At 38.9% G+C, this 17,049-nt stretch overlaps 1 long non-coding RNA gene and 2 pseudogenes across 1 annotated transcript; 1 reads left to right on the forward strand and 2 right to left on the reverse strand.

The window, feature by feature from the left end:
- Nucleotides 1-7,480: 7,480 nt before the first annotated feature.
- On the reverse strand, nt 7,481-10,259 carry LOC122347236 (annotated as a pseudogene).
- A 445-nt stretch (nt 10,260-10,704) lies between these two features.
- On the forward strand, nt 10,705-11,069 carry LOC122347470. The gene is made up of 3 exons (XR_006251222.1): nt 10,705-10,782; nt 10,855-10,948; nt 11,040-11,069. It is a non-coding gene; the product is annotated as an uncharacterized LOC122347470 (long non-coding RNA).
- A 1,400-nt stretch (nt 11,070-12,469) lies between these two features.
- LOC122346793 overlaps nt 12,470-17,049 on the reverse strand; it is a 46,233-nt pseudogene continuing 41,653 nt past the window's right edge.

Raw genomic sequence — 17,049 nt, forward strand, 5'->3', positions numbered from 1 at the left:
CAGGAGTGTTTCTGCTTTTTTTTTTTTTTTTAAATAACTCGTGTTCCGCAAACTCCTGAATTAAACTGACGACATTATAATGATTAAAATATAACAACGTTAGTAATATTAATTTGCTAGGGGGATGTTGTTATTAATGTCATTCGTGGTCACTTGGGTATGATTGGTAAATGAGTCCTATGGTTTGTTGTATTGAGCTTGCAGTAAGAAAAATGGCGCTTGTGCATGGCTATTATAGGTGATTCGGCAACGACATCTTTACTCGATGCTTGTTAACTGCAAAGTATAAAACTATCTAAACATGCATGCTCTGTAGATTTACAAGTTAAAAAGAAGCTAAATTGCTCGCCTGAGAAAAATGGCGGATTTGGCGGCGGTTGCCATGGTGCTCGGTCCAGTCGACTGAGTTGAGGCGTAGGGTTTAGCGAAGTGTTTCACTTTTATGACAAGTGTTCGAAATCACTAATGTTTCATATCTAGTGAATTCCCACATAGCCTGCTACACTAAAAGGAGCGTATGCAGAGATGACTTCACAACGATGTCGTGTGGGGACGGGGCTCGAAAATACTTCACTGAAGGGGATGGATGCTGAGGGGAAAATTGACTCTAAGTCCAAAACACGCTTTAGTGAAAGTAAAAAAAGTGCAGTTTTAATTTGACGTTAAGAATTGAAACAGAAGTCACCCAGCAGCAAGCGAAAATGGGAGAGAAGTTTGCTTGTTTGCTTGTTTGAATTATTTTCTTAATGCGACGTGAATTGATTTTTATAAAATGTTCTGTCAGACAGACATGGAAAGGTTTTGTTGTTTTGTTAATAGAAGAAAGAAGTACAGTGGGATACAAACACGTTCTTAAAGGCCCTACATCTACCTCTGAAAGATAAACTTCAAAATGAATTGCCATGAACTGTGTGTTTATTATAATTAAAACATACTGCTTTGATATTTAAAGACACTTTCTGTGATGCCAGTTCAGTGCATGTGGTTGTTTTTTTGTCGCTGTTACTGAGAATTGATATTATGCAAATTCAGCTATATTAATCAGCATAAGATGTAATTAATTTAATACAGTTATTTTGATTGAAAGCTATATTTCTGTAAAAAGTAATAAAACTTGTGATCGTAAAAATCTGTTTCACACTTTTAAATTATTATTTTTTGAATTTATTCCAGCCATTTGGACTCTTTGAACTAAAATGACAGTTATGTGTTACAAAATGTAGTGTCAGTTTATTTATTTATAATTAGTTGTAAAGTACAGCTAGCCTAGTTAAAAAAGTTTCCCAACCATTAGTTCTAAAGTGTATGCAGTTAGCAGGGTTCCTCTCTCAATTCATGATGCTACCCACGCTTGCTTAGCCACTGTGACTGCAGCATGCAGTAAGGTTTGCACCGGTATGACAGCTGAATCTTGCATGACTCCGGTTTAGGACGTGTTTTTCATAATAGTATGACGATACTCAAAATCATCAACGCATTTCATCTTGTTCCAACCATAAATGTAATGGCAAGGATGATTTTGGTTTGTACACGGCTTTAAATGGTAGCATAAGTTAAGACTTGTATTTTCAATAAAACCAAAGTAAATAAACAATTTTCCCATCTAATCTAGTCGTTTAATTGCAAGATAATCTCTAAAAATGTCTAAATTGGCTCCCTTTTCTCCTCTTTCTCATTTAAGTGCCATCTCACCTTGCCAGATGCGCAAACGCAGAACACCTAAAACGTCGGAGCTCGATTTCTCTTTTCTCCATTCAAAGCCGCCGCTGAAATCAGCCGTATGGGGAGTATTTTTTGGGCATTTAAAAGACTCCAGGAGGAACCATATCTGGTTATGTTATGGTTATCCAGTTTGTAGATTGTGTCGGAAAAAGTGGTCGTGGTCGACAGGCAACACTTCAAACATGGCACACCATCTTCGCGACTACCACCTCAAGGAATTTGCAAAGATGAATGTGGGTGAAAATACTGGGGATTGCTAATAAACAAAAAGATAATAAACTATGGATCGCTTTTTTATTTTTTTTTTTTTTTGTGTTTTTTGACGCTATATATGCAGGCGAATTTTATGCGTAAAGAAAGAAAGAAAAAAACGTACCCTAAAAGTACTGCGGAGGGAAAAAACGTAATAAGAAACCCAATGTAACACATGATTACACTGCTTTCATTGTACCGTGATTTGCCATACCTTATACTTCTAGTTGAATTTGCCTTCAAAGCCACTGGGTCCTAATTGTATCCAAGGTTTTGGAAGTGGATAAAAATAAAATGATTTACTTGATCCTTCAGGTCATCTTAGAACCTGCAAGTTATTGTCTTTTGTGAATACACTAAAAGGTATATAGAAAATGTCAATAGAAAGTCATCTGGTTCAAGTATTGATTTCAAACCTGGAAAATGTTCATGATGAATGAATGAAACTCTTTAGGGCACAAACGTATTATTTAATATCTTTTAACATGCCTTGGTTTCACTCCTCGCTTAGCACAGAAAATAACCATCTTGTTTTTTCTTCATTCTACAGAGAAAGCATTCTGTGGTGTAGAGAAGGCTGGATATGGGATGTGCGCTGCAGCATTGATGTACCCGGGCAGTGATGGACTAAGCAATTACAAGTATGGAGCAGTTATTAAGATGGACTAAGTGTTCCTGAAAATCAAACGGGCTGGGAATCATTGTCTGAAGCACCTGGAGGAAGCTAAGATTGATCCCACTCAACGCGATCATCAAACATCACAATCGAGGCTAAACACCCTGGTTTTAATTTTATCGTGAGGATGTGCAACCCATTCCCAATTCTAGAGTAACCTGGTTTCAGGAAGTTGATTGAAGCTTTAAGCTAGGGCAAAGTCATAGTGTCGAATGGGCTTTTAATACTCAGGCTTAGCGAAGCTGCTCAGTAAAATGAAAGGGGAGCTTAAAAGCGAACCCCGACAAAGTGGCAGACATTATGTGTCAACGGGCGATGTAAGGGTCAGTGTAGGACAGAAGTTATTTTGGAATGACTTGCTACTGGCTTGGAGGGATAGTCTTGAAAGGAAGTTTGGCTGCTCTTGGCCTGCACGAGAATCCCCATCAGCTACACCTGGGGAAACCATTATCGCTAAAAAATTCAAGAAATCTATTCTTCTTATAACATCGAGAGCAAAGTTCAGGCCACCGCCACCGACAATGGTAATAATTTCGTGGAAAGCCTTCAAAGAGTTCTCTTCAGAGGATGAACCTAAGAAGTGAGCACAAAGTCGCTTTGAGGATTTAAGCAGTATTCTTTTATGGCGGAGAAATGGGTGAGTACTTCTTTCTGAGTTACTTCTTACCACTCCCAAATTCGCAACGGTGTGCTTCTCAAACGCTGGAACTTCATAGCGCCGGCGATCTAGCGGATGCCGCCTCTAAGTGGGATAGTGGCGGTAAGCTGTATAGCGGTGCTATTGAAAATGGGGCGCCGCAATATGGCACAAAGCCCAACTGGCCCACCAAGCTGCTGCTGATTCAATTGAATCCATTGCAAAAAATGAATTTCACAGTTCCTTGTTTGAACTAGTGGAGCTCAGAATATTACGCTTATCAATGTGTTTTTTCGGATGGTCGCTTTAGCTTATCTACAGCTTAACGAATCATTCGGGTCTTGGTTTTTAAGCATTTACGCCTGATGAAACCGCGATCTCACGGAATACAATGGATTCGCCTTTCAAACCAGTGGCTTTGGTTTTGACCTTCTGCACGTGGAAGAAGTGCGCTTCCTTGGCATTGCGATACCAACGCTTGTTGACTCTCAAAAGGAAGCTCGAGGAGAAGGCAGCAAACACCCGCCTCTTTTCTCCAAGGTCATTGACAGCACCGGCTAAAGCAATCTACTCCCGCCTCAAGCAGGTTTTTGAAAGTTCTGATGCCAGGTGCTGGCTACAGCCAATGATGCCACAATTTCGACCCTGGTGGTTACTAGAAGACGAGAGGGAGAGTCTCCAGCCGCAGTTGATCACTGAAGTTTCATATAGGTCCCACTCAAGGGACTGAAGTAACAGAGAGCAACGAGGTGCCTGGTCATATGAGGATGAATTCTTCGCATGGACCTGGAAGTTCTGGCAACAAAGGTGGAAAGAGGGAAGCAGCAGAAGAGGTAGCTGCATCTTCCAGGGTACAAACAAGGATCTGAAATGCTTAAATGAATTTCCAGGTGAAAAAGTGTCTACCAAGTTCACACATAACTCACCTCATGTGCCCCAGTGCAGCAGCGCTCTTCAGCAACGGAGCACATCGCGGACTCCTAAAAAAGCGACATCACCTCTCAGACCAACATTTCGAGCATGTACTCTTCTTTACGCTACAACAGCAAAATCACCACTGCTTTGGGAATAATTTCAGGGTAACGCCATGATGCTTCTATTGTAAATAGATGATTTTATTTCATAATGCAGGGATATACCGTATGTTCTCTCTCCTTCCTCAAATGGGATCACAAAGTTATTCCATAATGTAAAGCATGTGCTACCGCAGTTTTGGTAAACATTTATTTCTTAGTAAACAGGCAAACAAAAGAAATTTGTTACTTTTTTAGACTAGTGTTTCTAGAACTGTGCAAATAACATGTTAATTCATGGACGTGATCTAAATGTATAATGATTAGTTCTTTCCTCTAAATTATGATTTGATGTTAAGAGCTGTGGTTCAGTGCTTAAAAAAATGCAGAACTGTAAATACATGTTGTAGCAGCAGGTTGCTTTATTTAATAAACCATAAACAAAAATGCATCACTTCTGGTGGAAAACTGTCCATTCCTTGATTCTTGTTACTAATAAATGTATATTTTGAATATTTGTCTCTCTCATTTTATGGTTTCTTTTTAGTCAAACCTCACTTCAATGTAGTCTTATTTTGAGTAGTCTTTATTTTGAAGAAATTCGCTTAGCTAAGGTAAGCTGTCACGCAGGAAGACTACAGTCAGTACAGACCCCACCCGGTGATAACCAAGAGCTTCTATAAAACTGGTCCAGGATTGAGACTGCCATATTCATATTTTCCCAGTGTCAAGAGAACAAAGGCATGCCATGCATCAGTCTTTTCAGCTACTGCATTATTTTTCCTCCCTTCTGTCTTCTTGTGGTTTTTTGTATTCTGATGTAAATAAATGTCAATATAACGCGATACTGTGGCATTAAGTGAAATATATATCACCATAATATTATTGCTGAATAGAGGATTTGACTTCTTGGTTTATTGGAAAGTCATTTCCAGTTAACGCTTTAGACTTCCCTTTAAAACATTGATGGTTGAAGGGCAAGTAATGATATACTTAATTGTACCTAGTTTTTGAAAATGCATATTATTGTAGGTGAAACCTTTGCTGATTTTTTTTTTAAGGTGTAACAAAAATATTTCTTAAAAAGACTGGGAATACAAATTATTCTTAACTTTTTTTTGTCTACATTTCAAAGAATGTTTTGTGAATGTGGCTCCTGATGCTGATCTGAATCAAAAACTACCAGTTGATTTTGTATTTTAAAAAAGGTTTTACAATTAATTTAGATTCCCTGGTCATTTTAAGGATGTCTTTTTCTTAAGTGTTCTTTAGACAAAACTTACCGTTGAAAATCTAGACAAAAAGTTGGACTGACTCTCTGACTTCATCTTAAATCCCAATTGTAGGAATGACTTTCATAAAAATGAATGTCAAAACAGTATTTTTTAAATTATATAGTATAATTATAATACATATAATTAGAGATAATTCACAGTTCATCTTTTTCAGCAGTCACTGAAACATGCACCAAAATGCACAAGCAGCTCAAAGGTAGCATTATTGTCAGCGCAAGAAAACCCCCCAGATGATTTATTTAAACACCTGTTTTTATACAATTTATCTAATGATGTTTCTTGATGTAGAGTATCATGCAAGACAAATGTAAAACTATTCAGTATTTAGTCTTCTGCAAACATCAATTATGAGTCATACAGCTGTGGTCCATATACAGTATATTTTTAGACAGGTACAATGTTTTGTTATTTTAGCTGCTGACTAAAACATATTGACCTCACTGTTAAATAGTGAATATAGGCTTTAAGGTGTTGTAGACCTTTTGGAGCTTTTGTAACTAGTAGGTGTCGATGTCCTTAAGAATATATATATATATGTGGTATACTGCATACAGAAACTAACACGCCAATGTGTTTACAGCCACTTTCTCAGGAGCTCTGTCAAAACAAGGTCCATTTGGCCCGACTCTCTTCTGATTGGCCTGTTTTTCTGAGTGACTCACGGTCAGATATAAAGACGAAAAACACAATTCATGTCTTCTGCTAGCTGGATGCAAAACAAAGGGAAGACTGCTCTTTCAAAGCAGCAACTTGTAATGTTAAGTGCCAGAATGGACGGATACAACCTCTAAGTAGAAATGTGATCATATACACCGATGTTTCTGTCTCACGACAGCTGTCCTTTTGACTCTTTAGTTTGCATAATGACTGGATGGACACGACAGTAGTCTGTGCTCACTACACACGTGAGATCTTTCACACCACAAACTGATCACCTCTGAACAACTACATGAAATGAGCAGAGGTTCAACAGCTAAGTTGGCCTTTTAGCTCTTGATTTTGAATTTGTTATAAAATGATTGTAACATTTTTTAAAAAGATTTTAAAAAATGCATCAAAAGAGTGTTTAAACTATTAGTTGTCACTGTCAATCCTAGCAATGACTGACTCAACAATTTAGTGGATTTTTTTTTTTACATGTGAACATTTAGTCCTTTCTATACAAACAAAGCTCTTCTTTAAATGGTCAATGGATTATGTAGATCTGCACAATCAAATTGTTTTGTCTCTGATTATATTAGATCTCTAAACTAGCAAGAGATGTCTGTGATTGGGTTTCTTCATGTATCCCCGCTCCGGCACACTTGTTGCTGGTAGCATTGACTTCTACATTATCACTGGCTATCATCGACTGTTTGGTCACGGACAACTTAAAGGTGAGTGAAGGATTTGTACTTTGAGTGAACTAGTCCAGTCACGAAATTCAGTTTAACTCGAGTTTTTTCTTTGTTCACGTGTTTTTATAAAAAATTCAAAAGTTCAAAATTAAATCTGCAATAAGCATTTAGAAAATAGAAATGTTTCTTGCCGTCTTTAAAATGCCAAGAAATCACATCACATCTTTTAAATACATCTACGACCACATAACTAGCAAGTGAGTAAATATCAGAAATGTTTATTGAACAATTCAATCTTGGTGATGACAAATGGAACGAGGCAAATTCTATTCGAGTACAAAAAATGGGGTTGCAGGAGAGGAAACAGCAGTAGTATTTGTCTTCTTAGTCCATCCTGGCCTTCAGGGTACGTGGTGGTTATCTTATCCTTCTCACTGTAACAAAAAAGGATTCAAATGCTAATTAAAATCAGTTAAATAAAAGTGAATGATTGTCATACAAGAGGTTGATGACACTTGAAGATATACTTATATGACATGAATCCATTTACTCCCATTCCAGACACCGCATCTCGGTCAACGGCGCTCAGCATGGCCTGGGAGATGGTCTCAAATAGATCCTCTGCTTTCTAGAGAACACGATCAAAAGCAATGAGATGACCAGACCTAGAGCACAAATCACAATACAGACACGTGCTCTTGTTTCCCTCCGCCTACCATGTCAGGTTCCCACAGTGACTCGCACATGCCGTACATCTGCTCTGGAGCAAGTTCCACTCACAACAAAATCTTCCATCACCATCGGGCATCCGATGAGGTCGGTGAGAACAGATGAAGGGTTCAAAGGTCTTTGGGTCCAGACCAGCGATCACGGGCTCAATATAGTATGGCCCAAACCTGAGACAGAGACGTGACAGATTGGGGATATTCTGTTGAGCAACGCTGCAGGAACAGTGCTAAATATTACACATCAGGGCAGTGTCTCTGTTCCTGGAAAAAAACATCAACAGTACACATTTTCCAAACTCTTTCTATCGTACCACAGCGGATTCAACCCATCAGCTCCTTAGTAGAGACATCAAGGTCTAAAATAAACCGTTAAAAATGTGTACTGCTGGTGTGCCTCAGAAACGGTTGAAAACCCTTTGGTTGGCTGGACGACCGACGACCTCTGATTAGCTGACTTTGACAATGTTCAGTGTTTTCTCAGTAGGTCTACAAGTACTGTGAACATTAGACTTGGCAGTCACGGTATCTGCCTTTAAACCGGTTATACCGATTACTATGCCGTGGTCACACAAAACTGATACAGACATCGTGATGTTCAGAATGTCACAGCCTTTTTTTTTTTTTTTATAATAATTTAACATTTACTACAGCTAATTGTAAAAACATGTATTTTACTGTACTCTACTGTGCTTCCACCCTGAAGATAAATACTTTAAAACCTGAACCTGGGAAGGCAGTTTGATTGGACTAAACACTACAAAATGTGAAATTGGAACAGTTGGGTTGCAAAAAGTAAAACAGTATTTATTTTCTTAAAGTTGGGTTTTAGCATTTTTGAATCCATGCAGCCGATCTCCAAAAATAACCAGAGTTTTGATATTTTTGGCTATGTAAAACTTGCCTCTTTTATAGTTACATGGTGTACTAAGACTGGTGGAAAGAGGAGAATCCCAATTTTCTAGGCTGACTTGACTAGTAACTATACTCTCATTCTGGAATAATAATCAAGGAAGTTTGTTGCCGTAACATGGTAAAACAGCCAGACCCTCTCCGCTTGCACAGGAAGTGTGTCTTTTTCCCCAGTGCTGCGTGATGTCAGATACAGTTCCTAGTCATATCAGGTTAGAAAATTGCACCTTTTCATTTTCCGCTGGTCTTACTACATGATATAACTACAGAAGAGTCGCAGTTTTAAATAGGAAAAATATCCAAACTCTTTGCTCATTTTGGAGCATGATGCTACCGGTCTAATTGGATTCAATGATCTATGCTAGAAGCTAAGCTAAAAGTGCTAATCGCCAGACCGGAGATAAAACTCGACTTATTAACTCAGGGGAGTTGGAGAATGAGCTTCCTTAGCTCTTAAATACCGCATCTGAATATGACTATTTACAAAAATAAGACGAACTACTACTACTGTCAAAAGTCTGAAGTGTGTTTTACTATCCTACGGAAGTGAAGCGACAACTGATGCTTGTAGATCTAGAGAAAGTAACATAATGACAGATCATACGTCCAAATTTCATATACTATATAGCATTCATAACATTATGACTTTTAAAACTAGCAGGTACAGAAATGATTTTTTTTACCTCCTCTCATACAGAAGGTTAGACACCATGCTCATGAAGGTCTTGGCTTGATCTGACGACCTTCCTTCAGCTCATACAAGTTCAAGGAACTTCAGCCTCTGAGATCTAAAACGACAGAGAACGGTAAAAAAATACACACACAAGGTATTTAAAAAGAAATACGCAGAGCGTTGTGTAATATCATTGTAACGCATGGGACCGTATTCTTACACTGTCTGTACATCTGTGGCAAGGCCGGCCAAACCGATGTAGAGTCTATCTCCCATGGGGAAGATTTTCTGGAAGTCGGTGGTGACCAGCTGCGCCTGGACGCCAAACCTCCGGTCTGATGCTATGGCCACACATTTCCTTACCACGCATCGCCATGACGCACCTCCATTATATGACATGATAGACTGAGGAAGAAGATAGAAAGACTTGAAAAATTTTCTATCCGGTCTGACTAGACATACACAAGAATCACTTACAAAACAGGATAAGAGAACATTTGATAGAGAAAAGTCATAAAATACATTTTCAAACAAGATACAATAGAGATAGTTTCATAATACAATATCATGACTACATTATTTTGCATGACTGTATTATGACTATATTATCCAATTGTTATCCAACTCTAAAACTCTTTAAAGGCTAACACTTTTGATCAAAAAGAGTTTTGTGATTATGAAAACAATGATATAAAATATGTACACACATGACTGATAACATCATTCATATTTAGCCCGAAGGCAACACTTAGTTTCGTTTTAATTATGACCGATTTAAATCATTTACCTCAGCAGTACACACGCCATGTAACTAAAGTTTATTATGCACGCGGGGTGCATTTAATCACTATATATTAAAAAGCAATATGAGCTGCAAGTCAGGACAAATAACTTTATAAGTACTTTCGCTTGGAAAGATGAGATGGCAGACGAGCTAACGTTACGGCGCTAATATAGACGGTTACGTTCAACAGACGCTTAGTTCTTCAAAGGCGTTCACTTACCATGACTGAAAATGTAAAAGCAGGCCCCGATGTGAAAACTATGTATATGATTTGATTATGTTGTGCTGAAAGCCGTAGACCGGGTTACACACGGTGACTACACACTTTCTTTCAAGCGCTGCTAGTCGTTCCTGCTGCTCACGTCACTTCCGACCGCCGGAGACAGTACAGCGCCCCGCTGGATAAACAATTAACAGCACCTGCTGAAAATAATAGTGATTTAAAAAACATATAGACATTAAAACCGTTTTCTCCCGTCGCGTGGTTGAATGTGCGGTTCACTTTAAGCGGAAAACAATAAACGTGTTGTAATTTACGATAGGGCGGTAGCGCGCTGTAACTCAGTATTACCCAGCAGGAGAAGAAAACAATGCTAAACAAAAAAAATATATATAAAATGAGCTCGGAGGATGGAGTCTTTTAAATGCAAGTAACACGTTTTACAGTTTATAATAGCCTGGTTTTTTTTTTTTTTATACCTTCCTCACTTCTCAAAACGTAATTCTGCTACAGTAACGGCATGCTCGTACGACAATGTGTGTGATTCATTTCATTTTTGAGCGGCGGTCGAAGGCAAATGTGTTTACCAGTCGTTTCTGTGCGTTTAGGGACCGATGCCAACACGACAGATCTGATCGTATGGAGAGTCAGTAACGACAGCCTGTTTACAGGCAGGAGAAATGCAGCCATCAAAGCCTTTGAGTGAGTAAAACCAGCCTCGGCTTTACTGGGTGCTGTTACGATGGCCTGTCGTGTGAGGTGTGTTTGATGGCCTTCATCTGTCAACCTACAGGCTGTACGTCAAAGAGAAACAGCTGGCGGGAAAGTGACGCCTGCGTGGGTCCGAAAGAAGTGGGAGAACCTGAAACAGAAGTATAAGGTGATGCATCTCTTTAATCTTTACTTAGTATTTATTATTTATTATCTTGCTTTGCAAAGACATCCGATACAGTATAAATATTAATTCATTACTTTGCTTAATTATTATAATTTTTTTATCTGGAACTGTTTCATGCAGATTTTTTGTTTACTGTTATTAATATTTTTTTTTAGAACTATAAAGTCAAAGTTGCTAACTTGCTATACATAAAAAAACACAGACATAAATTAATCTAAAAATTAAATTAATAAAAAATATTTTTAGTGTAATATTTAATTATTCATAGTTTATGTTTATTATAATACTTTATAATTTGATTTATTTTAAATGTTTATTTACTTAAAAAAATTTTTCTGATGCTGCAAATTTCTTAAAAAAAAAAAAAAAGTTGTTTTAAAACCGTATGAAACGCTTGAATATAAAGAGTACATTTCTAAGGACATAGTAGACGATTTAAATGAGGTTTTAGGGCTAAATATTGTTTTTAATTCACAGCCATTTTGATCATTTACTGCAGGACCTCAAAAGCCTCAGCATGGTCGTGGGGAGACGCGCCAGTTGCAACCTGGAAGTGGTTTGCGATCATGGATGGAGCACTGAGTGGCGAGACCCTCTCAACTGCGTTTCATCACGCCCGTCCAAGTGTCCTCATCTGCTCAGGACGCTCCTCCCATCAAGCAGAGAAAGGATGAGGACTGGTCGACAGCCCTGTGGGAGATGGAAAGGAGACAGGAGGAACGAGAGAGGCAAGCTTCAGAGAGAGAGGACGAGAGAGACAGACGAGCTGCAGCAAAGAGAAGAAGAGCGAGACAGACGGGCTGGGGAGAGAGAAGAAGTGAGAGAGAGACAGGCGCTGGAGAGGGAAAGAGAACTCTTTGCCAGACAGGAACGTTGGGAGAAGGAGATGATGGCTAGAGAAGAAAGGCAGGAAAGGGACTACAGAGAAAGAGAGGAGAGGAGAGAAAGAGAAGCTGCCGCTAGAGAAGAAAGGCTTTTTAAGCTTCTTGAGTCATTTATGGCCAATAAGTAAAACTGTGACCGATACATTCCAAGAATTGCTTATTTTCTACAAATAAACTCTTTTGCATTGCCATTATGTGTCTAGTTCTTTTAAATAAATAAAAATAGCTGTATCATTCAAATTAGAATGTATTAAATCAAACAAATTAAAATAATAATCAAGATTAAATAATAATTGGGTTATTATGAAATAAAACATAACAAAAAGCCCAAACATGACGGGATTAAATTATTTATTATTGAACAAATTCAACAGACACCAACACATCAGACGAAAATGAGTATACACACACAGAAAAACAGATACCTGCTGAGCTTTACATTCTCAGTACAAGGGTGAGAGACATTCTATTAATAATACTCTAGTGACTACTTTAACACAGAATGTTATGTAGAAGAAATCTGAAAAAAAAAAAGTTTACAGTGTATTTTAGAGTCAGTTTAAGCATCAGTTGAATTACGCCCAACACCTACAACATAATCAGGAAAAGAGCTGGGAAGATGCTATTTAAATATATATTTATATATTTTCTTATTTTGTTCCTTCTGAAATTTGGCAGGTGCTTTGAATTAGCCTTTGCAAACAAATATATGGCAAAAAATTCGGCACCAATATGATACAAGCGTCTTTGTATTTCTGAAAATAAAGCATTTATAGTATTTATTCTAAATATCCATTTTCATATAATCCTCTAAATAAATACTTTAATAGATGACAAATATTTAGAATACATCTATATAATGTTTTTATCGCTTTTTTAGAATTTTCACACAATGCTAATATTTGATTTCAAATCACGTCATTTATATCATTAAAGACTGAAGGGTACATTAACGTTGATTGGCTTTATTGGTGTGTAGGATTACGCACAGTGCTTCATAAACATGTCTATTAATTGCAAAGGATGTCCCGTGATAGCTTAATATGCTTTAACTCGAGCCGAGCTTCCAAAAACCAACGGGAAAAAAAAATTCAAGTTTAAGCCATTCGAGAAATCCGATCCCAGGATTCTTTTTCCACGTCCTGTTAAACTAGCGCGGCCTCCTGAAGCTGGACGTTCTCGCACATGAGACTCGTCCAGATCCAGGTCCACGGGGACAGGGAGAGAGGAGAGAGAGCGTGCGGGTGAGAGCAGCGAGGTCAGGAGTGGGTTCTCCGTGCCGCGCCCTCTCCTACGCTAGGAGGTGTCCGTGTTCTGCAGAAGCCCAGTGGTCTCTTCGTCCTCGGGACTTTCTCTGATCTGGGTCGGGTCAGTCGGGACGGTGTGCCCAGGATGGGGAGGGGAGGAGGAAGAGGGAGCAGGCTCAGAAGTGGAGCTTGAGGCAGCAGAGGGGGTTGGAGAAAGACTGCTCCTTACACTCCCTGATCTTTCCTGTCTTTATTCTCATACCAAGGGAGCAAATGAAGCAAGTGTTATATAAGCAGTCACACTCAGAGGTACAAATGGCTACATTCACCTTTAAAGACATGATGTCTCCTCTCAGCACTCACACATGGCGCCCAGACATACATTATAAAGAAGCTCAGATCCAGCTAACAGGACATTCCCTGTAAAGTTCTCTCAAAGTTATATGGTCTTAATAAACTTCTTTAACTGTTAGCACAAAAACATGAGCTATCACGTGGAATCTTTGTGTGAACCAAGTTTGTCTAATATGTCAGTACTTATTTCAGACTGTTTTAAATGTAACATTCCTATATTGTTTTGCCAAATTATCAAAGTTGTTCGCTTGAAGAGTTACTCCACCCCAAAATGGAAATTTTGTCATTAATTGTGTTTTTCGAAATCTTTGAAAGCTTTGTTCGTCTTTGGAAGACAATTTAAGCTATTTTAGCTAAAAACCAGGAGGCTTGTGACTCGTCCCATTGACTTAATTAAGTAATGAACACTGTCAAGACCCAGAAAAGTATGAAAGACTTCATCGATCTAGTCCATGTGCCATCTGTGGGCCAATCTGTATTTTATAAAGCATCAAGAATACTTTCTGTATGCAAAGAAAATAAAAATAATGACATTTATCATTATAATTTGTCTCCTCTTACACAATGTAGAGTCAGTTTGGAGAGTATCTGCTGGATGCAAACACAAGGATAAGCTTTCTGTGTGTATTTGATTTGAATGAAAACAGCAGATTTCTTCTGGCACTGGTGACACAGAACAGAGTACACTATTTGCTCTATTTATCTCCCAAAATGTCACTACATTGACACAGAGAGATCCAGCGGAGACAAACTGTAGAATAAATGTTGTCATTTTTATTTTATTTTCATACAAAAAGTATTCTTGTAGCTTCATAATGTTGTGGAATCACTGATGGCACGTGGACTATTCTGATGATGTCTTTCATACTTTTCTGGACCCTGACATTTACTTGGCAGTCAAAGGGATCACAAACTTCTCCTGGAATTCTTTTGAAATTTCTTAAATTGTGTTCCCTGAAGACGAAGAATCAACATGGGGGTAAGTGATTAAATGGAGTAACCCTTTATCGATTACATAGAAAGAAATATAAGCTGCATATAAACTTAAGCATGTGTTTAAGCAACAACTCTGCAAGCTTTCATTCAAACCAAGTGCTCTTATTGACTGACACTGGGTAAAATCAGCACCTTGTGGCCAAGCTGGTTTGTGCTGGGCCGTTTTGATGCTAGGTGATGAGGACTCTGATGGAGCATGGCTCAGCCTCCCGACCTCTGTGACTTCTGGTAAGCCACCGCTGTGGCTGGGAGTGGCAGTGGGAGATCTGCCAGCCGCTTTCCTGTTGGGTCTCGGGTGAAAGTAACAGACTCTCTTTGGTCACCGTGAGCTGAGGAAAGGACGAGGGATTAATTAGACTACAGAAATGAATTAGGATACATGATTACTTTTTTTGCAATTTTCTGTGAATCAAATTGATCACATTGGTTTTGTTAGACTGTAAGAACCTGTCTGCTTCTCTTAATACATTTCTTATTTATTGTACTAGGCATTAAAACATCCAGCAAAGAAAACTTAAATGGTTGTCTATAAACAAAAATATATGTTTTTTGTTATCAATAACTTACTAATAATGAAACACGCGCATTTATATATTATATTATACAAGCTGAAACTCATTTTTTAAATGTAATTACACAAAGACTACACACACCTATCGAATGTTTTTTAGTGGTTTACTCTTAGGCTGAATGCTCCTATGGGTTGTAGAGAGTCTGGCTCCCTGCCGTCTGGCGAGACTCGTCCTGCACCCTCTGTATAGACAGCAGGGTCGTCGTAGCTACAAAGAGACAGTGCCTCAATTTTATGCTTTGACATAATACACCGAATGCAAAAATGAGGCTGTGTTTTGAACGCTCACCTGCCTAAGTCCTCTTGACGAAGAGAGGTGGCTGGATGAGAAGATTCTGCTGTCCTGGTTCACTCTGCACGCTGGCAACCCTGCAGAATAAAACCAAAAGGACAGACACACAAACAAAGCTGATGAGCTCGGACTGCCCGAAGAGCTGAACACAATCCCTGTTAAATACTCCTGATTAATTGGAGAGTTAAAAGGAAATGTGTCCCATCCACAAATCCCCATCAGTCCATAGCCTCCACCAATCAAACACAGGGACAGGGACGCAATCAATAAAGCATGAATCGCAGGCCAGAACCTGCAATGTCATCCACAAAAAACAAAGGGGAATAGAGAAGGTGGTATAGCAGTGTGAGCAAGTGGATGTGAACTAAGCCATTTTTGTAAAGAAATTAGTCAGATTCACCTGATGCCAGATCAGAATAAAGACATTTATTCATGTCTAATTGTCTAGATTACACCTGCTAGACCATACTCCCCAGCCCCACAGATTGGTCCCCAGAGAGGAACTCCAATTTGAGCAGCAAAAAGCCTGAAACATGAGTGGACACCATGACACCATGAGGCTCACTGGAGATGACATGAGCACAAAGTGATAAAACGTAGACGGGCATCATTGTCCCTAGCCAAGAGAGAGAGAAGGACAGCAGAAATAGTGGCTTGGAGTGGATGAGAAGAGAGAGAGAGAGATCCCTAGTGAGAATCAAGTTGGATGTGATGAACAGGGAAGGCAGGCCCAGCCCTGGCACACAGACGGTGAGACACTGCACACACAGGGCCGTGACACTGTACCTAGACAGGTTACCCTCCTCCAGAAGCCCCTGGGATTCATCTAGCACATTGGGTTCACTGTAGAATTGGGCAGGGAACAAGATTAGGGGAATAATAAGAGAAACATGCAAACCCCCCAGCTGTAGATCAGCCCCCTCTTAAAGGGAAAGATATGGTAAGATTGGATAAATAAGGTTGTTATAGAAGTTTTTGGTCCAAATGAGTTTCAGTTGGGAAGAAGGTTGTTTGTTTACCTGTGACTGGGCAGCATGGTGCTCATGCCTGGTTCGGGCTGAGTGGCAGCCGACCCCGTGGCGTGACTGGAGAAACGCCGCTGGGAAATGAGCCTGGGGAGGAAAGCTTCGTGCTCACTTACCACGCTAGGGATGCTGATGGAGTCATCTGAAAGAGACAGAGTAAGCATTATTATGGTTCATTCAACAATGACATGATAAAATTCCTCAGCAATAAAACCCATCAATTTTATATGAAACTTACATTGCTGTATATAATCAGTGTTATAAGTAATAATAATTTATGAATCTCTAGATAATGCAGATCTTAGCAACAATATAATTTACTACATGGCACAATGAGATTTTTAACATTTAAATAGTCTGGTTTAGTATTTGCTGTCAGTTGGTCATGCAGTTTTCTCAGTTGCTCTGAAACCTCCACCTTCCCCATCTTTACCTGTTTAGATCAAAAATATATGTATTCTACAAAATGTATGTATGTCCATTCATGGATTCACACTGTTTATACATCATGTATGTCACCTATATACTTATGAACA

This window comes from Puntigrus tetrazona, chromosome 6 (genome assembly GCF_018831695.1).
Source record: "Puntigrus tetrazona isolate hp1 chromosome 6, ASM1883169v1, whole genome shotgun sequence".
NCBI classification, from domain to species: domain Eukaryota; kingdom Metazoa; phylum Chordata; class Actinopteri; order Cypriniformes; family Cyprinidae; genus Puntigrus; species Puntigrus tetrazona.